The sequence below is a fragment of the Neoarius graeffei genome, chromosome 6 (genome assembly GCF_027579695.1).
Source record: "Neoarius graeffei isolate fNeoGra1 chromosome 6, fNeoGra1.pri, whole genome shotgun sequence".
Lineage (NCBI taxonomy): Eukaryota > Metazoa > Chordata > Actinopteri > Siluriformes > Ariidae > Neoarius > Neoarius graeffei.
Genome location: NC_083574.1, coordinates 65,761,350 through 65,786,013, shown reverse-complemented (window position 1 = coordinate 65,786,013; position 24,664 = coordinate 65,761,350). Strand labels below are relative to the sequence as shown.

The 24,664-nt window shown below is 38.9% G+C and overlaps 1 protein-coding gene across 3 annotated transcripts in view; it reads right to left on the bottom strand.

The window, feature by feature from the left end:
• bicra (BRD4 interacting chromatin remodeling complex associated protein) overlaps positions 1-24,605 on the bottom strand; it is a 72,291-nt gene extending 47,686 nt beyond the window's left edge. For all 3 annotated transcript variants that reach the window (XM_060923991.1, XM_060923993.1, XM_060923992.1), the window contains exon 1: positions 24,525-24,605. The gene's annotated coding sequence lies outside the window, so the exon portion shown is untranslated. The remainder of the gene's footprint in view (positions 1-24,524) is intronic.
• Between the last annotated feature and the right edge of the window lie 59 nt (positions 24,606-24,664).

Here is a 24,664-nt window from a genome sequence, read left to right as displayed (position 1 = left end):
TCTATCAATTTCCTAAAGAAGTTTTCATCGCGTGCAGGGTTGTTTATGTCGTTACCATGGCAACCCTGCGTGACATTTTGGAGTCTGACAGAAAGCTTCGCAAGAGACTGAGACCGGGGGTGTCATGGCTCAGATGGCTAAGGCACCGTACCATAAATCCGGGGACCCGGGTTCAATTCCGACCCGAGGTTATTTCCCGATCCCGTCTCTCTCTCCCCCGCTCATTTCCTGTCTCTCTATACTGTCCTATCTAAAAAAAAAAAAAAGAGACTGAGACCGCGGTTGAAAGATGGCAAGTCAAGATAACGAGTTAGTGGCAAAAAAAAAATACAACATTGGCAGTGTGGCAGTATTTTGGTTTCAAACCAAACGAAAAATCTAATATGTCCCCTAAGGCACACCATAGCCTGGGGTACTCCACTTCCACGAGATCTCTCCAATGAGTTGTGTTTTGAGTAGGTTACATGAGTAACAACAAGGTAAAATAATATAACGTATGACATTTGGGATGTGGGTAATAAACGTATGTCATCTACTGAAGAAACGGAAGAAAACATCGTAGCGTAAACTGTTCGGTTTCTGGTGGGAATTAGCAATGCGCTTGCTATCTTTGTTGGGTGTGTTAAACCGTATGGATTTAAGTGGAATAATTGTAAGGAGTTATGTGATCAAGACAACGTTTTAAGCAAGGTAAGGCCATTTGATTATTAATTTCCCCGCCATGGCATGACGTGGGCCCATATGATTTTGCCTTGTGCAGCTACTGCGCATTTGAATTAGGTTCGCCTCATTTGCGCTGAAGAATATGGTTTATCGCGCAGTCTAAACGGACTTGGGTGTTGGTTGATTCTTTTTCTTTTTTTTATTTCCCATGCTTGAAAGGGTATGATCCTGCTCATCGTGTACTTTTTTTTGATGGAGTAGGTGAAATAGTGCTGCAAATGGCGTTTCAACGCAGACATGTGTAAACGACAGTTGAATGCTATTTTCAAGATGAAGGAAGAGTTGCGTGATGCTTTGAAATATCTCTTAATCCATTCATCAATGCACAAAATTCGCTTTGCTGCTTAATCCATACCACAATGCACACAATTCGCTATGCTGCTTTTAAATAGTACATTTGAGGCATAGGCGCACGTTACACAGTAGGCCGAAACAAAATATTATTTTTTTCTCGGTAATACCGTATACCCCGGGAAAACACAGAGACGGTTTAAAGGTATCAAAATTTGGATACCGCCCAACCCTAGTGTACACCCTTTGATATGACACCCAAAAGTGAACCGAGATGCATTTTGTTTCCACTGATACTGCTTGAGATGTTTCTACAACTTAACTGGAGTCCACCTGGGGTAAATTCAATTGACTGGACATGATTGGGGGTCACCAACATCTGCCTATATAAGGTCCCACATTTGACAGTGCATGTCAGAGTAAACTCCAAGCCATGGGGTCAAAGGAATTATCTGCAGACCTCAGAAACAGGATTGTGTCAAGGCATAGATCTGGAGAAAGGTACAGAAAAATTGCTGCAGCTTTACAGGTCCCAAAGAGCACAGTGGCCACCATCATTCGTAAATGGAAGAAGTTTGGAACCACCAAGAATCTTCCTAGACCTGGTCGCCTGGCCAAACTGAGCGATCGGAGAAGGCGGGCCTTGGCCAGGGAGGTGAGCAGGAACCCGAGGGTCACTCTGGCAGAGCTCCAGTGTATCCTTGTGGAGATGGGAGAACCTTTCAGAAGATCAACCATCGAGGCAGCACTCCACAAATCAGGCCTTTATGGTAGAGTGGCCAGCCGGAAGCCACTCCTTAGTAAAAGGCACACGACAGCCCGCTTGGAGTTTGCCAAAAAGCACCTAGAGGACTCTCAAACCATGAGAAACAAGATTCTCTGGTCTGATGAAACCAAAATTGAACTTTTTGGCCTGAATACCAAGCGTCATGTCTGGAGGAAACCAGGCACCGCTCATCACCTGGCTAATGCCATCCCTACAGTGAAGCATGACAGTGGCATCATCATGATGTGGGGATGTTTTTCAGCAGCAGGAACTGGGCGACTAGTCCTGATAGAGGGAAAGATGAATGCAGCTAAGTACACCGAGATCCTTGAAGTAAGCCTGCTCCAGAGTGCTCTGGACCTCAGACTGGGGCAAGGGTTTACCTTCCAACATGACAATGACCCAAAGCACACAGCCAAGAGAACAAAGGAGTGGCTTCGGAGAAAGTCTGTGAATGTCCTTGAGTGGCCCAGCCAGAGCCCAGACCTGAATCCAATTCAGGGATCCCAGACGTCTGCTATTTAGCGGAATTCCGCTATTTTCTAGCGAAAGTGTTGTTTTTTTTTTTAAATCTCTTGTATATCCATTAAAAATATATGTTTAAGTAAAATGACCAGCAGAATACATTCTGATTTGGTTTGCTTGTTTAGCTATGTTTTCGTCGGCTTCGTTTGTTCTCGTTGACATTCGGGAACACTCGGAAGTTAAATTGATGTAAATACCGCGAGCAGTGTTGCCAGATTGCGCGGTTCTACGCCCAGTTGGGGGGTTTCAAGTGCATTTTGGCGGGTTTTGAACATATTTTGGGCTGGAAAACGTCAGGAGTATCTGGCAACACTGACCGCGAGACTGTACGCGATAGAACAAGAAAACAATATGGCTGCGCCCATTTGCTAGAAAACATGTTTTAACTCCGTTCGTGCTTTTGTTTCTAATGCGTTGAACTTAATTCAGAGCACTGCAGGAACATCAGAAAAGCAGAAGGAAAGATCAGAGAAACAAAAGCAGAGAAAACTGGAGGAAAGACAGAATGCACCCCAGAAGAGAGCATTAAATTCCTTTGCAGTGAAACCTTTCAAAAAGAGAGGTTTAAATCAAATATCTCCAGTATTTGCTGTACATATGTATATATCTAATATTACTGAATCATTGATTTCTGCTCATATTCATGATTTTTGAAAAATGAATGTGGCTTATATTAGACTAGTTTTGACATTAACTTGAAACAAAAAAAAAAACAAATGAGATGAACTATGGATACTAGGGCTGTAACGATACACCCAACTCACGATTCGATTCGTATTGCGATTTTTGACCCACGATTCGATACACCCACGATTTTTTTTAAAATGTTTTTTTAAAGTAGTAAATTTGACTTAACATTTACTTACTTACATTAACTATTTAATAACAAATAATTCAGACCACTGCAGAGAATGAGTAATATGTATGCAAAAATGAACAAATGTATATCCAAAGATTGTTTTATTTCTCAAAATAATACTGTTGAGCCGGAAGCTCTGTTTTTTTCGGTTCTGAAAAAGTCATTTTTCCAAATCGTGTAAATCCGTTAAGATTTTTTTTTTTGGGGGGGGGGCGGCTCTCTCACTGTCTCACTCTCATAGGGCCAATGATTTTCTGTGATTGCGGAAAACAGATGGAAATTACGGAATTTTTATGGTGAAACATTGCTCGCATGTCAAAATGTAACTGCCGCAGAAGGCTTCCGCCCAAGCAGACATGCCTTCAGTGTTGCCAGATATTGCTAACGTTTTCCACCCCAAAATATGTTCAAAACCAGCCAAAAAGCACCTAAACCTGCCCAATCTGGCAACACTGCATGCCTTTCCGGTCAAGTGATTGTGATTGGCTTGTGGCACACCTAGCCAGCCAATGAGCTGCTTGTTTACAGATTCGCTCCCCGCGTCGCAACCAGAATGGCAACCGCTTAAAAGAAATGAATGCTCTGCCAGTGGCGAGTGTGGACGTTGCCTGACTCACAGAAGATTGTCGCAGGTCGGCAAAAAAACGACTTACTAATAGATATAAAAAAATAAAAGTAATTTAAGTAAGTTTAAAATGTAATTTAAATAAAAAGTAAAGTATTCATAAATTGAAGTTTGGAAGCGCCTCTGTTTTTGGGCTGAGGAGAAGTTTGAAAGTGTGTACCGCGATTCTGCCTTCTTGTATCGCGATACGGATCGTGGCTCTGTGTATCGCGATTTCGATACGCATATCGTTACAGCCCTAATGGATACTACTGTTATAACAAAATCAGTGGAATATTTAGGCAAGTATATTCTTCAAAGCTACATTTTCGTCTAATTTTTATAATTTTTTTTTTGCCACTTATGTCATTGATTACAAAATATGGCATCAAATAGATACACATTATGGTTAAATTCTGTTGCTTTTCTATGTTAAATCTATGAAAAAAATGTGTTCTATAGCATCTTTAAATGTTAAAATCTCAGCAGCTTCAGGCAGCCCCCTTGACCCCTGCTGATAGTTTCTCATCTCATTATCTCTAGCCGCTTTATCCTGTCCTACAGGGTCGCAGGCAAGCTGGAGCCTATCCCAGCTGACTACGGGCGAAAGGCGGGGTACACCCTGGACAAGTCGCCAGGTCATCACAGGGCTGACACATAGACACAGACAACCATTCACACTCACATTCACACCTACGGTCAATTTAGAGTCACCAGTTAACCTAAACTGCATGTCTTTGGACTGTGGGGGAAACCGGAGGACCTGGAGGAAACCCACGCGGACACGGGGAGAACATGCAAACTCCGCACAGAAAGGCCCTCGCCGGCCACAGGGCTCGAACCCGAACCTTCTTGCTGTGAGGCGACAGCGCTAACCACTACACCACTGTGCCGCCCAGCTTACTTTATGTGTACTTTATGGTGTAGCGCTAACCACTAGCCTACATCACCGTGCCGCCCGGTGATAGTTTCTTACATTCCTCTATTTTTTTCAATTACTGCTGGGATCCCTGCCAATTGAACATCTGTGGAAGGAGCTGAAAATGGCTGTGTACTGATGCTCCCCATCCAACCTGACAGAGCTTGCAAGGATATGCCAAGAGGAATGGGCAAAAATGTCCAGAAACAAGTGTGCCAAGCTCGTTGCTTCTTTCCCAAGATGCCTTTTGCTGCCAAAGGTGCATCAACCAAGTTTTAGGCTAAGGGTGTGTACAGATATGTAACCCCTAAATAACCCATTTTTGTCAGTAAAATAAAATTCCATATTTTCTAAAAACCTGCTTTGACTTTGTAATTATGGGCTATTTTGTGTAGAATTTTGTGACAAAAAATGAACTCAATCTATTGTAGAATAAGTCTGTAACGTAATAAAGCGTGGAGAAGATGAAAGGGGTGTGCAGACGTTCCAGCTTGACTGACATATACATACACACATACATATACTGTATATCTCATCATGATTCAAAGTTCCTAAATCAATTTTAAGTCAAACGCGATATCCTCTTTCTTTCCAAAACATGACAAGTGTCACTACTGATTTTCCATAAAACGTGTCATCTCCGCTTGAACAATCATAGCTCACTATTCAAAAAAACGGAAGCGGTAATAGCAGATCTCACTGTCAACATCGTGAAGAACCCTCATCTTTTAATGAGAGTTTGAATGAAATAAATTAATAACTGACTGAATCAAACATTTCTTATCTTAATTTTTTATATTATTATTCCAGTAGAGAATGTGGTCCAATGTTATTTTGCACCTTGAGTGCACCTGATTCCTCCTGTGATCTAGATATGCGTTACTTAAAATATATATATATATATATATATATATATATATATATATATATATATATATTCAGGTACTGCGTAAAAGCGAAGCTCCCAATGAGGGTAAAATTTGTTAGTAAATAATCCCATGTTACCGTATTGGCCCGAATATAAGACGACCCTGAATGTAAGACGACCCCCCCTTTTCCAAGTTCATCTTTGGGGAAAAAGTTTTTTGAAGACCAAATGTTCATTCATATAAAGCGTATTTATTTCAAAATTCTGTTTAAAATTAGAGGCTTTTGTTTTTCACATTTAAATAGAGGTCATTTCAGTCTCATTTCCGTGAACACTTTTCATAGAAGTAAAAAAAGAGGCTAAACTGCAGGCTACTAGACAAGCCAAATTAAAACATTTAAATTGCATTAATTCAACAAATTTGTCAGGTTTAGATTGAAAGTTTATAAACTTCAGAATGTTTATGCATTAACTTCCCATAGCCTACAGGTATATGGAATAAATTTGCAGAACAGTGCAAATGCTTTAAACAATGCATTAAACAATACATTAAGGTTTACAATAATAAACAACGGAAAGGGTAGTTTGCTAAATTACAGCTACTCAGCACAGAGATCCTCAGCCTCACTTTGCTCACTCTCACTGTCCTCACTTTCACTTTCGTTTTTGGCGGCATTTTGTCTAGTCCGCGAATTTAAGACGACCCCCCTTTTTAAGAGCTATTTTTTACAACAAAAACACCGTCTTATATTCGAGCCAATACGGTATTTAAAATTTAAATTAGTGCTGAATAAAAAACATCTATTTTATGTAAACAAAAGATACAAATTTTGTTGTCCGGTGCTCAAGTGTTTCTGAGATACATTACCTTGCACTTATGATTAAGTTCCCTATGGTCACAAAAGCCATCAAAAATCAGGTTGATGCATTACTATATTCTCTAAAGTATGGAGGCTCCACTCCGCTATGAATTTAACTGTACATGCTGTGAAAGGTGTCCAAACTTCTAAACTTACTGGTCAGAATAAAAAGTTTGTCCTTGAAAAAAACAAAAAGTTTCCATTTAAACATCTAACTAGGTATATTAATATTCCTCAGAGCTTTGTGTGTAAAACAGTGTGGGGCTAAAAGACTAGCATTTCTCAACCACTGGGCTGAGGCCCATTAGTGGGCTGCAATTTTTTTTTTCCAAGCTGAAGTGAATTTTTTACTCACAGGAGAGTACAATTGCTGGGTTGCATCCGATGTCACATCCGCCTCATTAAGCTATGGTCACACTACAGCTCGCAATGCTTTGCGGTGGGTTATCGATGAAAATGAGGCATTTTGGTGGCGATACACACATGAACTAAAAGTTGTGGTCACACAGCAGGCGAACATTTGACTGTTCCACCTTTGTGCGCTTGAGCCTGACGCAGCTCGAGTGGCTGCGCTCACTCACGGAGCACGTTGTGTGCGCGCTTGGATCCCAGAAGTTATGGGAAACACCTGATACCGATTTGAGCGCAACCAGCACATGCAGATACAGAAGCTGTTTTCATGGAGGCTTTGCGAATATGAGCATTATCACGGTTACGTTTGTTTCTAACCATGTTTATAACGCTGTTTAAATACTCTGCTTTATGATTCTGCTTTGCTTTTGTAAATATCACGCCTGCTAACAAACACACTTCCTGCACTTAGATCCATCTACCACTGTCTATCTTATCTGATCCCTAGATCTTTAACCCAGTCACATATAAAAAGTTGTACGCCTCCATGTTCTTCTAGGTTTTCATCTGTGTAGAACGATATCTGCAGCACCACGTAGTTTGATATGTCGGGGAACTCAACAAATGGATAATTTTTCAACTTATAGGAAAAATCCTTCTTTGTTAGCATGTAAGGATCCATCCCACTGAGTGGTTTCTATATCCACTTCTTTTGAGTGTACTTCTTGGTTTTAATAACCTGCTTGTTTGCTGTACACAAACATGGCAATAAGTTATTGTGTTAATCGACCAGACTCCACTTTTGGATCATTAATCCCTTTTGACTGAGAATGCCCGGCATGCATGGTTTTATGTTGGCTTCTGGCACATCCATACAGTTTTAAATACAACACCTACAATTAAAAAAAGTTTGTTTTTATTGCATTTATTTAATTCCTGGGCTCCCATCTTTAAAAGGGAGTGGTGTTGCAACCCATTAATACACTTTACAGTAGATTATTAGATTCTCATAGAATAGATAAGCCAAAATAATTGAGGATCTTTTTTTAATGGGCCCCGACTCGTTACAGGTAGGAATAGGTGGGCCTCAAAGCAGAAAAGGTTGAGAACTCCTGTTATAGACAACACGATGAATGTAATTTGGGAAACTCTGTGGTCCAATATAACAGATGGTCCAAGTTCAGATGCTGTCTGTGTAGATCAACTTTACTTCTTGTTTGTATTTATATTACACACACACACGCTCGTGCACGCACTCTTTCACTGATGGAACGGATATATTGCATTCTGGAGAAAAATTTTTTTTTTTTAAATAAAATGTTAAAAATCAAAATCTAGATTTGCATTTTTAATGTTATAAGAACCTCATACAGTTATAAAGTTTCAAACAGAAAACAGTGGTTTTCATGCTACCAATTTTTTGGGGAAAGAATGCATCCCCCCCCACAAGTTTATCACTGTATTTATTGCATTTTGGACCTCCCCCCCAAAAAAAAAACCCCACCACACACACATACACAGTACTGTGCAAAAGTCTTAGGTATGTGTAAAGAAATGCTGTCGACCAAAAATGGCTTAAAAAACAAAAATGTTTCAACATTTACATATTCAAAAAAAAAGCAGCAGTAAGCCATAATAAATGAAACAAAGTCCATATTTGGTGTGAGACAACCCTTTGCTTTAAAAAAAAAAATACAATAAAATAAATTTGTCGTCGCAGGTACAATTTGATAAGGAAATGAGCTGTAGGTTTTACTGAACATCTTGCAGAACCAGCCACAGTTCTTCTGGACACTTTGACTAAAACACTTGCTTCTTAATTTTGTAGCAAAACCCAGTAGCCTTCATTATGTTTTCTTTTTTTTTTAATCTGAAAAGTGGTCTCTTATGTAATATGCTGCTCAGATGCAAACATTTTTTTGCTGTAACATTTAATTTTGTGCTGGAAAACAAATGTTTGGAATGTTTTTGTACTGGCTTGATATTGTAGAAGACATAAAATGGAAATCTATAACAAAGTTTGTATGAAAAAAAGGGCGCCTAAGACTTTTGCACAGTACTCTGTGTGTGTGTATAATATATATATTTAAAAAAAAAAAACAGTATATACTCCTTGGAAACATGGATAACAGTCAAATTTGGGCACTGTTTCACAGCAACACTAACAAACTCTTGGGAGTTTGTCACTTTCTCACGCCGACTTAAAACTTCTTTCTGCACAGTTCTTTTGGCAGTGCCACCTATGCCATCCACTGCTCCCTTACCATGGCTTGTTGCAAAGAATGACCAAATTATGTCACGATTAAAAAAAAGCTAAGGCTTTCTGGCAGCCTAACTAACAACAGCAGTGGGTAATGTGCTGACATCTTCTGGATACTTATAAAACCAAAGCAAATTTATGAAAACCAACAAAAAAAACCCACAATGAAACCCATGCAAAACTTGTTATGATGTAATTCCGTTACCAGTTTTTATCAAAGATGCAAAAAGAATTGAGCTAGAATGCGTTTCCAGATTATAGATACAAGGGTCATGTAAGAGAATTTTAGATTACATAACATCTGAACTCTAACTTAATGAATAGTGAAAACTATATGATATATATATGGTAACGGAATTACTGCTTTGTTGGGGTGGGTAGCCATGCTCCATCAAAGAAATTCATTAATGCACATCCATTAACATGACGGTATTTTCTGAAACTTATATAGCCAACCTTGCAAACAAACTCAGAGACTTATTGGTTTAGCTGATATAATTCCTGTATTTTTCTAATGTATAAGAAGGAAATAACCAAAAAACAAAAAAATATCCTTTAAATTCAAAGCAACATTGCTATAACTGGGGGGGATTTTTAACTGTGGTTTTCAGTACATTTTGCCTTAGATTCCATTGCAATTCCTGCAATATCACTAAGCTGACAAGTTAAGGCAATTTTAATAATTTTGGCTTCTATGCTGAATTTTATATATACAAGAGTGGTTTACTGGGAAATATACCACTCGCATTTTTCATACATCTGGGACATGAAGATGTGTGACGTCATGTTGCCTTGACAACCATGCAATATCGTAAACCATATTCAATGCTCATTCTCCATTGGTTAGAGTGACGTAATACATGTAGTATAAGCAATATACTAACAATATTGCATGCTATCAAACCAAATGAATGAAACCCACTAGAAGGGAATAGAATGTCTTTTTATTACATCAAAAAGTGTCCTGTATGTATAATCACTTCTGATATTTCACTCTGATGTCACTCCTAATGCTCTCCCGCTGACTAGACGCACGTTATCAACAACGTGAACAAGTTCAAAATTAAAATTCTTAATAATTAATAAATACCTTTTTTTTGTAGATGTGTCCATCTAATATAAATAACATTACACGGTGGCATGAAGATATGAAGTTTATCTTCTTGTGTTGAAAAACATATCCATTCAACACTCGAAGATAAACCTTATATCTTTGTGCCACTGTGTAATACACTACCGTTCAAAAGTTTGGGGTCACCCAGACAATTTTGTGTTTTCCATGAAAAGTCACACTTTTATTTCCCACCATAAGCTGTAAAATGAATAGAAAATATAGTCAAGACATTTTTCTGGCCATTTTGAGCATTTAATCGACCCCACAAATGTGATGCTCCAGAAACTCAATCTGCTCAAAGGAAGGTCAGTTTTATAGCTTCTCTAAAGAGCTCAACTGTTTTCAGCTGTGCTAACATGATTGTACAAGGGTTTTCTAATCATCCATTAGCCTTCTGAGGCAATGAGCAAACACATTGCACCATTAGAACACTGGAGTGATAGTTGCTGGAAATGGGCCTCTATACACCTATGGAGATATTGCACCAAAAAACAGACATTTGCAGCTAGAATAGTCATTTACCACATTAGCAATGTATAGAGTGGATTTCTGATTAGTTTAAAGTGATCTTCATTGAAAAGAACAGTGCTTTTCTTTCAAAAATAAGGACATTTCAAAGTGCCCCCAAACTTTTGAATGGTAGTGTATCCCCTCTCTCTCATATATATATATATATATTCTGTTCACATTCACTGGACATGAGCAATTGCTTGCTCAGATTGGCTACTCTACTACTAGGCTATCAGCTCATATACTGTGAGTAGAGAAAAACAGAATGTCAGCACGTTTTGCTGAACCATCCAAGGACGAAATAAAAACTCTACTAAAAACAACCCCCCCTCCCCAAAAAAAAGCAACAAAATATGGAATAAAAGTATATGATAAGAACATATCTTTTTTATTTTTCAAGAATTATTATTGCATTTTTCACACACAGAGAGAGAGAGAGAGAGAGAGAGAGAGAGGATATTACTTCAGTTGAACATGAATTTTTTTCATAGAAGTGATTTCATGTTACATATATAATGCTCAGCAACTTTGCTTGTGTTTGAAAAGTGGTATAAATGTGCATAGCTACCAAAAGCACTTTAATACTCAGTTCATCCGAAGTGTATGCTTGGGGTATTCATATTTCCAGCGCGTAGATGTGTCACCCTAGACGCTGATGCTCTGTTGTGTCACATCACGCCTCTGATTGCAGAACAGTGGCTCACAATGTAAAAACACCCACTGGTACAGCTTCTTGCCTGCTTCATTTGAATTAGTGCGTAAATCACTAAAGCTGGAATATGGAGGTGCATTCTTTACACCAATACTCTTGAATACCTGTCTGAAAAGGGCTCTTCACTCTCCTTCTCGGTTAAATAGCCCTTACATAGCCTGGAGGTGTGTTTTGGGCCATTGTCCTGTAGGGGTGCAATGATTAATTGACTTTGTCAATTAAATCGACAACCAAATTAGTTGCCAACTAATTTAATAGTCAATTAGTTGGCGAGATCATCACGTTTTTTGTGTTAACGAGGAATGCTTTGACATTACTGCTTACTGGAGAGAAGTTAAGCAAAGTTCGACGGCAGCTTCAAAAACAAAAACCTCCACACTGTGGGAGCATTTCACACTGAACTCTTGGGGGGGGGGGGGGGGGGGGGGAGTTGTGAATTGCACAATTCGTAAAGCTGACCTTAGCTAGAATGGAAGCACATCTATGTTGGAGTATTTGAAGAGGAAGCAGGTCAGTTCATTGGATGAAGAAAATTCATCTCGGTAAATTATTTAGCTTGCTAGTTAGCTAATGTTAACAGCTGTTTTACTTCATGTTATGAACTATAACATTTTCTATTTGAAATGCATATTCTCTTGAACTGTTAAATGAGTTGGAACAGAGAAGCAAGTAACAACCTATTATTCACAACAAACCTGTTCACAGCCCAAATAACGTTTACAGTTTTAAACATTGCATTGTTGTCGTAACGTCATGGTGACGTTTATGGCTGGAGATAGTGTTGCTGCTGACTGCACAAGTTCGCAGATGTCCTGAGAATTTAATCTTTTCTCACTAAATCACAAAGAAAATTCTATACCTCCTGTTTATGTACATAGCCAAAGTGAACAATTTATGGGTTTGTTTGATCTCGTCAGAACTTGACTTTTGGGGGGAAAAGTGACAGTCCGAATAACTATCAAACATTGCCATTTATGGTGAAACATTTATTTTGAGTGCATTTCAATATCTACACAAGATTCTACAATTAAAACAAAAATACAGCTTAAATGTAGATTTCTTAAATGGAACGTGATGGACAGAGCCACCACGGGAACGCGCACTAAGCTGTTTACCTGCAAAAACAACTACGAGCAGAACCGTTTCTGTACTGTTTTCTTGTTCATTGTGTCATTTAATCACCATTCTCCATAGATTAACTCCATTTTCCATTACATTACAGGAATTGAGCAGATGCTCTCATCCAGAGCGATGTTCCCAGATCAGGCTGGGGAGCAGTTGGGATTTAGGTGCCTTGCTCAAGGGCACTTCAGCCATTCCTACTGGTCCAGGGAATCGAACCAATAGCCTTTTGGTCCCAAAACTGCTTCTCTAACCATTAGACCATGGCTTCCCCATTTTAATGAACCAAGTTGTTTTAGAAGTGCAAGGAAAGACCTACTGGCATTTTTAAAACAACATGTTTGTGTACATACCAGGGATGAGAGTGGGTGGTCATCAAAAAAGCAAAAAACGAAGCCAACCAGGGGGGTCTGGGAGGGATTCCCTCCCCCCAGGAAAATTTGGAAAAATAAGGCCTTACAAACCACTTTTCCTGCAATCTGAGCTGTAGTAGATAAAAAAATATATATCTGTTGTCTTTTTTATATATTTACATGAAAATATGTTTCAAATCAATAGGAGTATTGTTTGAATTCAAAATAAAATCACATTCTACAATCAAGGGTATGGTTATAATTCATGATCAACAATAATGACAAACTAAATTCACATTAAACTTAAGTTCTATTAATTATCAAAATGTTCATATATTAAATAAAATTTCTTAGGGTGACTGACCTTTTCTCCCTATGTCCTCATTAGTTGCATATGATTTCTTCAAAAAGTCTTTTGAAATATTTAAGTTTTCAAAACTGTCAGCATTAATTCAGATTTACTGACTGTCATATACATGTTCAATGTATTAAATCAAACGAATGCTAAGTTTATGGGATAAACTTAAAAAGCCGATATGAAAGAGAAACATATTTTTGAAGAGCAGCAACGATGAACATGTACAAGTTTCGATAAAATAGAACGGATGTGGGTACTTTTGTAAGAACTGTTATGATCGGCTATCATGCGCTCGTCATCGATGTTTTGGCCAATTACACTGAACACGTATTCATGTATTACATTGCGTATTCACCAATTACATTGAACACGTATTCTACCACAAGACTTAGCGAGACTAAAGATGGCGAAAATGTAAACATGTAACATCGTCGTAGGAATGAATTACGCTTGAGTATCACGAAGGAACATACCCCAACCCCCCTCAATAAATGAAAAAAAAATCTCAACGGATTTGGCATAATATAAAAAGGTCGATTTTTACTCAGAAAAAGCGGAAACCTGCCGAAAAGCGGAAAACTCTCATCCCTGACGAACTGAAATATTCCATCCTTATGCTGTCATGTTCACCTCTCATCTATATAAACATTATCTGGTATCAAGAATTGCAAACATACACACTGGCTGTTAAAATAGTTTCATTTATTGGTTAACACTTTGTAAAACAACTCCGTATCCAGTTTCACTCGCTGCCCTTCAATTCCACTGCTACTTCCTGGTTCTAGTGGGAAAAAGGTGGCTGTACCACTACAGAGAAATAGGGGTGTTTGGCAGTATGGTCCATTCTGACAGGGGTCTTTTTAAGGTCAATGGTAAATATCTGTATTTTGTCTGCACAAAGGGGTCTGGATGAAGAGAAAGTGTCTTGCACATTTGTTTGGTGTTTGTTTAGTTGAGCCATTATTTTACAATAATTAAGGTATTAACTAGTTAATTTAATTATTTTTGAATTTGTTTTTTCTGGTGGGTGGAGATGCTGACGTTCCTCCATTTCAATACAGTACTGTGATTGTAGTCTAATTTAGTTGCAGAGTGTCGACAGCAGAATGCAAATTTCTATCCTCACTGTTTAAAGCATATACGCAGAACCATGGCCTCACTTTCGTTTATAAATGCCTTGAGACCTCAAGAATGGCATAGGAATAGTTTTAAGCATTAACAATAAATCTAATATAGTAATTTTTATGATTAAAGTGATTTTATATAGGTAGCGACCTGCCTGAATGACCTTGACGTCCGTAACGTCACATCAGGAAGTCTGTCGGTCTCATTGCCATTTCCGCTATACTTAAACACAGCTGACTGCAACTCCGATCCTCCATTTTGAGCTAATTTATCGCCGTGCCACGTAGATGTGTTGCTGGCCGGTGCAGCAACACGACAGAAGATGGATTTATGTTGCATTCATGGCCCAAGAATGTTCAAACTGCAAAGATTTGGACATGTTCTGCGAGAAGTTCACAGGCACATTGGGTGCCTATGAAGTGGTCTCTCCTCTGCTCTGCACATTTTACTGAAGACTCGTACAAGACCTCTGATCTGTTGAGGAGTGTTGGCTATAAGCCCGTATTGAAAGAGGGTGCGGTACCAACAATTAAAGAAAAAGAAAACAAGAAAAGGAAAGTATTTATTTATTTTAAAGCTAGTTCAGTTGCACAAGTTCTCCCGGAGCATGAGCCAAGGGTTGTTGGTAAAACCCGGGACGGAACGGGACGTGACATATCGCTTGGGCAGCAACCTCCCCGCGGCTGTTGCTAAAACCAGTGACCTCCCATTCCGTCCAGGGTTTTAGTAATTGCCTGAGCTGAGCAGTAATGGTGGAGTACACAGTATGGAGAAAACAGAGAATGAGTGGAGCAGCCGTCTTCTTTTTTTTTTTAAAGATATTTTTTTGGGCTTTTTGCACCTTTATTGGATAGGACAGTGTAGAGACAGGAAATGAGCGGGAGAGAGAGAGACGGGAAGGGATCGGGAAATGACCTCGGGCCGGAATCGAACCCGGGTCGCCCGCATTCATGGTATAGCGCCTTAACCACCTGAGCCACGACGCCCCCGGAGCAGCCGTCTTCTTTCTAAACTGAATACTGCTGCCATCTCGCCCCTTACGTGGAAGAAGCAAATGAACGGAGAACTGAACGAACAACTGAAAGTCAGATTGTTTCAAAACAAGTGGCCACAAGATCGGCCTTCAAGGAGTGAGAACACAGACAGGTAAGCTCTGACTCTCATTTGTATATTAAAAAACAAAAAATTGTTTACCTGCATTTAGATTAATACATGTAACTTGTATTGTGTGTTTAAGTTACCGGTATAAGATTATTTAATTTGCTTCAGAATGTGATTGTCTCAGTTCATCTGATTATTTAATTAGCCTTTTACGTTTTATAAGTGAAAATGCACGCATGTACATGGATGTTGCAGAAGTTAACACCTATACTGTTTTAATGAGAGTCAACCCACAATCAATGAAGTTAAATCAGTCTTAGTTGAGCAAGTCGGTAACGGGATTTCTTACTCTCACCATAAATTTTTATTTATATGACTGTAGTCTATAGTTGTAAAAGGCCTTGGCCTTAAAACCGGTTACCACTGTGACATCATGCACTCAGGGCTGGCTAGCTCAGCGGGGCAGCTCCAATGCCAACTTTACGGTCGATTTTAACTCTCAAATATATTTTTTTTAATTCACATTTATGCAGCATACAAGAGTCAAGGATGGAGATACTATCCACTCAGATTTATTTAAAAATAAAGGTTCTGCGTATATCCTTTAAATTTAGATGGCTTATTTGATCTACTTGATTAAGGGAAAACTGATGTAGTTTATTTTCTTGCTGCTACTTTGCTTATCCTTGGTTTTAAATTTTGACAGGAAAATGGATATTGGAATTTTCATTTATCTTTTGTACCAGCAGTAAAGTTCATTAAAACATTGAATTTCTGAATGAAGCATTCATCTTTATTGTCTTCATTGTTAGTTAGCACATGCATAAAGCATCCTCAAGCTAAATAAGAGTTATCCGATAATTGGATGATACATAATCATATAACTGATTATTCGTTTCAATCACTGATAGACTATTTGACTATCAAAATAGTCGTTTCTTGCAGTCCTATTGTCCTGTTGAAAAACAAATGATGGTTCCACTAAGCATAAAATAAACTGGATGGCATGTCCCTGCAGAATGCTGTAGTAGTGACACTGGTTAAGGCCCTGTCCACACGGCAACGGATTCAGGTGAATCCGATAAAATTTTTTATCGTTTCGGCCTGGCGTCCACATGGCACCGGCGTTTTGGGTGCCCCAAAACGATATTTTTTGAGAACGGTTTCCAGAGTGGAAAAATCTGGCAACGGCGCCGTTGCGAAGTCGTCTGGATGAGTAGAACAGATTTGTTTACGATGACGTCACAACCACATGACTAGAACAAGCAGCACTCACTCGTTCACGCCGGGTAGAAGAAGGGGTTTATGCACATGCGTCCTACTTCTTCTATTGTTCTGGTGTCTCCGATGGGACCGTCTTACAGCGCATGTAGAGGTGTGGCATGTGTATTGCATCATTTTCAGCAAGTGTTGCGTTGCCATATGTACCTGATATTTTACTGATCCGTTGCCCATGTGGACGCGATTTTTTTTTACCCACTAAAAAAAAAAAAATCTCTTTGCCGTTGTCGTGTGGATGTAGCCTAAGTGTGCCTTCAATTTTGAATAAACTGCCAACGGTGTCACCATCAAAGCACCTTCACACCACCACACCTCCTCATTCATGCTTCATGGTGAGAACCACACATGCAGATACCATCCATTCCCCTTTTCTATGTCTCACAAAAACATGGCGGTTGGAACTAAAGATCTCAAATTTGGACTCATTCAATTAAAGGACTTCCAAAGTACCTTCCACTGGTCTAATGTTCATTCCTTCTGTATCTTGGCTCAAGCAGTTCTCTTCTTATTATTGGCTTTCCTCAGTAGTGGTTTCTTTGTTGCTATTCAACCATGAAGGCCTGATTCATGCTGTCTCTTCCAAACAGTTGATGCTGAGATGTGCCTGCTACTTCAACTCTGTAAAGCATTCATGTAGGCTCTAATGTGAAGTGCGCTTAATTGACGACTTCTGAGGCTGATAACTCTAATACGTGTATCCTCTGCAGCAGAATCTTGGTCTTTCTTTCCTGCGACGGTCCTCATAAGTGCCAATTTCATCATAGCTTTTGATGGTTTTTGCAACTGCACTTGAAGATACATTTAAAGTTCTTGCAATTCTCCAGACTGACTGAACTTCATGTCTAAAAAGTAATGATGGACTGTCATTTCTCTTTACCTAGTTGAGCAGTTTGCTTAGCTGAGTAATATGGATTACTACAGTTGTCAAATAAGGCTATTTACTGTATATCAACACCAAGAATCTAAAATATGAAACACTGTTTACCACTTTTTTTTTAACCACATAATTCCAGAGATGTTCCATGTTATTTCATAGTTTTGTTGGATTCTGGATTGTTCTACAATGTGTCAAACTACATAAAAACTGTAACTGTGACTAACACACACCACACACAATATCAGTCAAAAGTTTGGGGACACCTACTCATTCATAGGTTTTTCTTTATTTTGACTATAGAGAGGAATTTCACTGTGCTTAAATGTACGTGTAATAAATAGTTTTTGTTCTTGAACAATTCTGAAGACATCAAAACTGACACATGGAACATGTATGGAATTATCTGGTAAACAAAAGTGTTGTGTTAGATTCCTCAAAGTAGGCACCGTTTACCTCGATGACGCTTTGCACGCTATTGGCATTATCTTAACCAGCTTCATAAGGTAGTCACTTGGAATGCTTTTAAATTAACAAGTGTACCTTGTCAAAAGTTAATTAGGGAATTTCTTGCCTTCTAAATGCATTTGAGACCAACAAACAAGAAACAGTAAAGGATAAAAATACAGGAAATAGCCCTATTTGACAAATGAAGTAATCCAGATGTCAAGAACCACTCAACTAAGGTAAGAGAAACGAGAGTCCATCATTACTTTAAAACAAGAAGTGTCTTAATAAACAAAGAAAAAACATTGAATTCAGTGCGCCCAAACTTTTGACTGATACTCGTTACACACGCACATATATCAGGCAAAAGTTTGGACACACCTTATTCAGCGGTTTTTCTTTATTTTTATTAAGCTAATTCATGTCTTAAAAGTAATGATGGACTGTGGTTTCTCTTACCTTAGTTGAGCAGTTCTTGATATAGCCTAACATAATATGGATTACTTTAGAAAAATATGAGTGTTTTACTGGGGAATATGCCACTTGTATTTTGCATATGAGCTACATCTGGGACATGGAGGATAGCAACCCTGATATATTTCTCATCAAAAAAATTCCCATGCAGGTATTGGCCAAGCATGACTCACGTGATTTCCTGGATATACCATGAACCGGTGTCACGATTTCAAGCTTTATGACCGACTCAAGTCACAGCTGTGGCTCCGCGAGCATTTCTGTGTGTACATCTACTGTACATGTCATGATCTTGTCACGTGATTTGATTTTTTTTTTCAGATTCATTTCCAATTCTTTGTAGTTAAACACTTTTAGTTTGGAATTTGATGAAGGATACAAATCAAATATACCATGCACTGAGAGGCTCTGGTTGAAATTATGGATTCAGAGAATCCATAATTTCAACCAGAGCCTCTCAGTGCATGGTATATTTGATTGTCACTCGTGAGGAAATCAATGAATTGTTTTTGATATATTTGTGTCCTTTTTGTACGTGAATGTGTCTACATAATAAAAAGAACATTACACGTTGGCTTGAAGATATGAAGTTTGTCTTATGTTGAAAAACATGCATTTTTCATGCAAAATGCATCACAGAGCTCAGTGACATATGCTGATAGCCGACGAGGTACCTAGTGCTGAGTTGGCAATAAGCCATGTACAACGAGCTTGAGTGGAATAATTCTTATTCTATCCACATTCACTGGATTTTGAGAAACAGAGCATTTTTATTTTTAAAAAATTCAATTAAAAAAATTATACAAAATGTCAGACAAAATCATTTCCGCTTAGAATGTAAACAAACTGGCGAAATGAAAGTAGCTATGTGTGAAAAACACTCGAATAATAATTCTTGAAAAATAAAACTACAATCTTACCATTAAATTTTCCATTCTTTTTTTTTGTATTTTTGGGGTTTTTGTTTTCGAGTAGAGTTTTTAATTTCGTCCTCAATTGGTTCAGCATCACAATCCGCCATTTTCTTCTTTAGAGGTTTTTTTTTTTTGGTGGTTGGCAAACCAACTTAAAAGGTACATTACCGCTACCGACTGGGCTGGGGTGTAGAACAGGAGATATTGGGCAGGGGCAAAATTCTTTCAGTTATTTCTGTTTCTTTTAAATACTTGATAAAGTGATATATATGACTTTATGCGCTCTGCCATTTCTCTACTCATGGTATATGAACTGATAGCCTAGTAGTAGAGTAGTCAATCAGAGCACGCGATTGCTCACATCCAGTGAATATGGACAGAATAATTCCCGAGAACTTCCCTCCGATGATGTTACTCCGTGTTTTCCCATTGACTTAATGTGCATTGTCAAAATGGCAAACCTTGGTTCAAAATTGAAATTCTTTTGATTAAATTGTGTATTTTTTTTGCAGATGTGTCCATATGAAGAACATTACAGGGTGGCGTGAAGATATCAGGTTTGTTCATATATGTGCGCATATAAATAAAAATCAGGGTTCTAACTAGGCCTTTTTCAGCATATTGGACTGATGCGTAATGTTTCCTTACCGCTACATCCACAGTATTATCAACACACCTGTAGAAGTTGCCACTACATGAATAAAAATAAACATATCAGATGCTCGCTGACCATGCTGTGAAAACTGTGCATGCAGACGGTCATCTAAGTTTCCAAGTCTGTCATTGCTTAACTCTTGAATATTTTACATCATGAATACTATCATTAAAAAGCTTATAATTTATGCTTTCCAAAGAAATGTATCTCATTAAGATCTGTTCAAGTATTTTGGGAGTAACGACAGGTTGAATTTCGTACAACAAAGTTCACTCTCTGCTCATGTGACGTCAAGAAACTGCTGGTGATTTCTGAGTCATGGGAAAGTGGTCAGGCTCTCTTCTGATGGTTTTCTGACTGGATTACTTGTGAATATCAATCAGATAACCCCTATATGGATGTTCTGTAGCTCTCACTGTTTCTGATGAAGTATTCAGCAAAATTTCCCATCCGTTAGTTTTGACGTTATGATTCACAGAAGACTTTAGAGTTAATTCTCATAGCTTTACCTACTTTTTTTTCCAAATCAAACTGATTCATGGAAATAAATAACTATTTAAGAATATAACTATAGTTGTCTTAGGGATGGCATGGTGGTGTAGTGGTTAGCACGGTCACCTTACAGCAAAAAGGTTCTGGGTTCGAGCCCAGTAGCCAACGGGGGCCTTTCTGTGTGGAGTTTGCATGTTCTCCCCGTGTCTGCATGGGTTTCCCCCACAGTCCAAAAGACATGCCGGTTAGGTTAACTGGTGGCTCTAAATTGACTGTAGGTGTGAATGGTTGTTTGTCTCTATGTGTCAGCCCTGTAATGATCTGGAGACTTCTCCAAGGTGCACCCCACCTCTCGCCCATAGTCAGCTGCGATAGGCTCCAGCTTGCCCGTGACCCTGTACAGGATAAGCGGTTACGGATAATGGATGCCATCCGTGTTAAGAGGCAATACGTGCCAGTCCCCGAGTTAGATCTGGATAGTCATGTATTGTAATTGAATGGTTGAAACTGAAAATAAAGCTGACACTTGGTGAACATCAACTGCTTGTTTTATTCTTATGTCACCAATATAGTTGAATACTAATGATAAATCTTAAATCAAAAACAACCTCAGCAACTTTTGGCAAAAAAAAAAAAAACCTCATTAATATTACCAAAATATGTGACTTTCAGGGAGGCCTGTAAGTACCAGGAAATGTACTAGAATGCAACTCCAAGCATGTAGAACCTGTGAGGTGTTATAACTGGTGCCACTACACTGATATTTTGGTCTCGCTAGAACCCTGTATAAGACACACATACACACACGCTATCAGTCACCTAATTCAATGGCTTTTCTTTATTTTCTTAGTTAATTAAAAGACACTTCATATCTTCAAGTAATGACGGACCGTCATTTCTCTTTAAGCCAGTATCTCACTGGGCTGCGACAAATTGCGAACGTCATTCGTGAGAGAGTTTCAAAAGTGTCTTGAAACATTCGCGGGGCTTCTCAATTTCCTCGCATGAGTCACAAAGTGTCGCTCCTTCGTCGCTGAAATTTTGAACATGTTCAAAAAAAATTTGTGCAACAAAATTTCTCTCAAAATAGCAGCAAATGCGTCGCTGGTGTCGCAAAGCTGTCACAAACCCTTCTCAAGTCAGTTTCCGTGAGACAGGACGGGCGAGTGTATCTCACTGGGCTGCGACTAGTTGGAGACACAATTGCGATAAAATATGCGAATATCAATTCAGTGTGATTCCAAGTGAAAATTTGCATATTTTATCGCAATTGTTGTGTCTCCAACTAGTCGCAGCCCAGTGAGATACCTACTATGCTTACTTAAGCTGTGTTCATATATGTATGTGTATGTATATATATATATATATATATATATATATATATATATATATATATATATATACACACACACACATACACACACCGGTACGATAGTGGTATAACTATCAATACAAAGTACACCGGTACAGTTTAGTGCATCTGTCCACACTAGCGAGAAATGTTTGCGGTTTTCTTTCACGGTAGCTGAAATGCGCGTGCACGAAATGTTTCCGTGGTTACAGAGTAACTTCCTTCCGAGAATATGGCAGATGGAACAACGTGTGTGTGCTTTTTGTTGTCAATGTACAGTCTGTATTTCTGGTGCTCATTTATTCAGTCGAATCGTATAAAACGTGCGAGGCAGTTGAGAAAGAAACAAAGAAAACGAATCTCCGTTCTTCACTATTTTATTCAGCGAAGACATCGATTGAGGTGTGTGACTTTGCGCATGATGTTTGTATCGACACAGAACCGCTTCATCTGTCCACACTACAGCGAAGTGCTACAGTACCGATACTGTACCGGTACGAAACCCATACATTTGTGGGTTTCGTACCGATACAGTTATTAGGGATGTCCCGATCCGATCACGTGATCGGAAATCGGGCCCGATCACATGGTTTCAGACTCGATCGGAATCGGGCATTGCCTCCCGATCAGGGATCGGATATATATCTATACAATATATTCTCATTTTTAACACATCAATAGCTATGCGTTGGCACAGAGTGAGACCAGACCTCTTGTCTCAACACAGCAACATCAACGCGTGCGGCATGACATCACTTTGTAGCGGAGACGCTATTGGTTATTGCTGCCTGTTGCCGGCAAAGTTGAACACGGAAGCAGTTCGAAGCGGAAAGCAAAGCATGAGCTCTTTTTTTTTTTCGTTGGATGACAAAAGAAACGGGCTCAAACCTGAAAGGGTAGAAATGCTTGTTTTCATCAAGAAAAACGTTCATTTCCTTAATTGAAATTACTGTACACCACTGTGAGATGCGTTCTTAAAAGCAAATTACCGGCACTGTGGCACTTTATTTTTTTTATTTGTTTACATTCCTGCCAGGTATTTTAAGGTTATTTTTTAAAATTTGTTATTTATTGTTCAAACTGCCTCACGTAAGTGCTCTGTTTGCTAACGGAGTTGTTGGATGTTAAAATAAGGTGTTAAATAAAAAATGAGGAACATCCTGGATCCGTTTCTTTCCTCGTCTTTATTTTTTATGGATTATAAGAAGTATCGGATCGGGACTCGGTATCGGCAGATACTCAAAATCAAATGATCGGTATCGGATCGGAGGGCAAAAAAACCTGATCGGGACATCCCTAACAGTTATACCGCTACAGTACCGGTATAGTTGCTAGTATGGACAGGTGTTGCAGTACGAAAGTAGTATCGTATCGGTACAAACTCCCTAGTGTGGACAGGGTATTAGTTGAATGGTTCTTGACATAATTTGGTTGCTGAATAGGGTAATTTACTGTATTTTTATTACTTACTGTTTGTTGGTCTCAAAAGCATTAAGAAGGCAAGAAATTCCACTAGACTAAAACTTTTGACAAGGCACACCTGTTAATTGAAACAATGGTTGTAATTTAGGAGCAGTTTATGTAAAAAGTGTTTTTAAAATAACGTCTGACATTAATAAGTCTAATGCAACTAAAACTACATTTCTTGTGAGGGGGGGATGCGCTCCACAATCGATCAAAACAAATGAAATATCCTGCTCTTATACACAGGAAAACACCCACACACCGTGTGAATAAACTGACAAAACCGAACAAATAAATGTAATGGGTTTGGGAGTAACTGCAGAAACATGTTTCGGTCACAACCACTTATGAAATCTTTAATCGCAATCGATTAAAACTACAAAAAGAAGATAGGTAGGCGGGGACCCGACCTTGCTAGTTCAAGAATAACCTGCACACAGCAGCCTATCAGATTGGTTATGTCCAACGCAGACCACGGCTGTGATCCCTTTCACGCATAAAAGAGCATCCCACATAGAGGAAAGGGCAAAGCCATACGAGAATGGAGACTCTGGACCTCTAGGATACGGCGGTTGTACCTAGCTTAACACAACTACAACTTGTCCAAAATATCTTGGTGCAATCCAATTCCTTCCGTATGTAGCCATTTAAAACGTCTTGCTAATCTCTTCGATCGTTTTACTTCTTTTCATCCTTGCTAACATTAGACACAGAGATCGTTTTCTGTAATTTCACTTAGCTGAATCTAGCTAGCTGACTAGCAGTAAATTTGCGTTAACTGCTTGAGGCGCAGTACAAATAAACCTTACAATAACTGAATATCAGTACAAAGTAGATGTTATACAAAACACTTCCACAAAAACACGGATCATGACCAATGGCTATCGTGTGTTTCGGTACCAATACAAGCAACTGCGTAGCCTAGTATCTTTATCCTTGCTAAATATGAGTTTATGTTGGAATAGTCTTGGACCAGAGGGTATGCTTGGGAATTCGTTGTAAAATTAATCTATTCGCCGACTCATGCAGGAATTCGGCTCTATGAACATGGTAGAGGTGAAGTTTGTGACTCACGTGCAGACTGCAAACGTTGCAGCTTTACAGTAGTTATTCAGATTTATAGAGAAATTGCTATATTGTTACAAACTCACCCGAGATGATAGAGGTACAAGCAGCGCGGGGTCTCCAGAACAACCCTGCACGGGCTCCACCTCAGGACCCAATCACAGAGCTCAGAAACAGGAAAAGGTGCCCAGCGTATTTGCCTGAGTGATAAGCTTATGGGTAACTG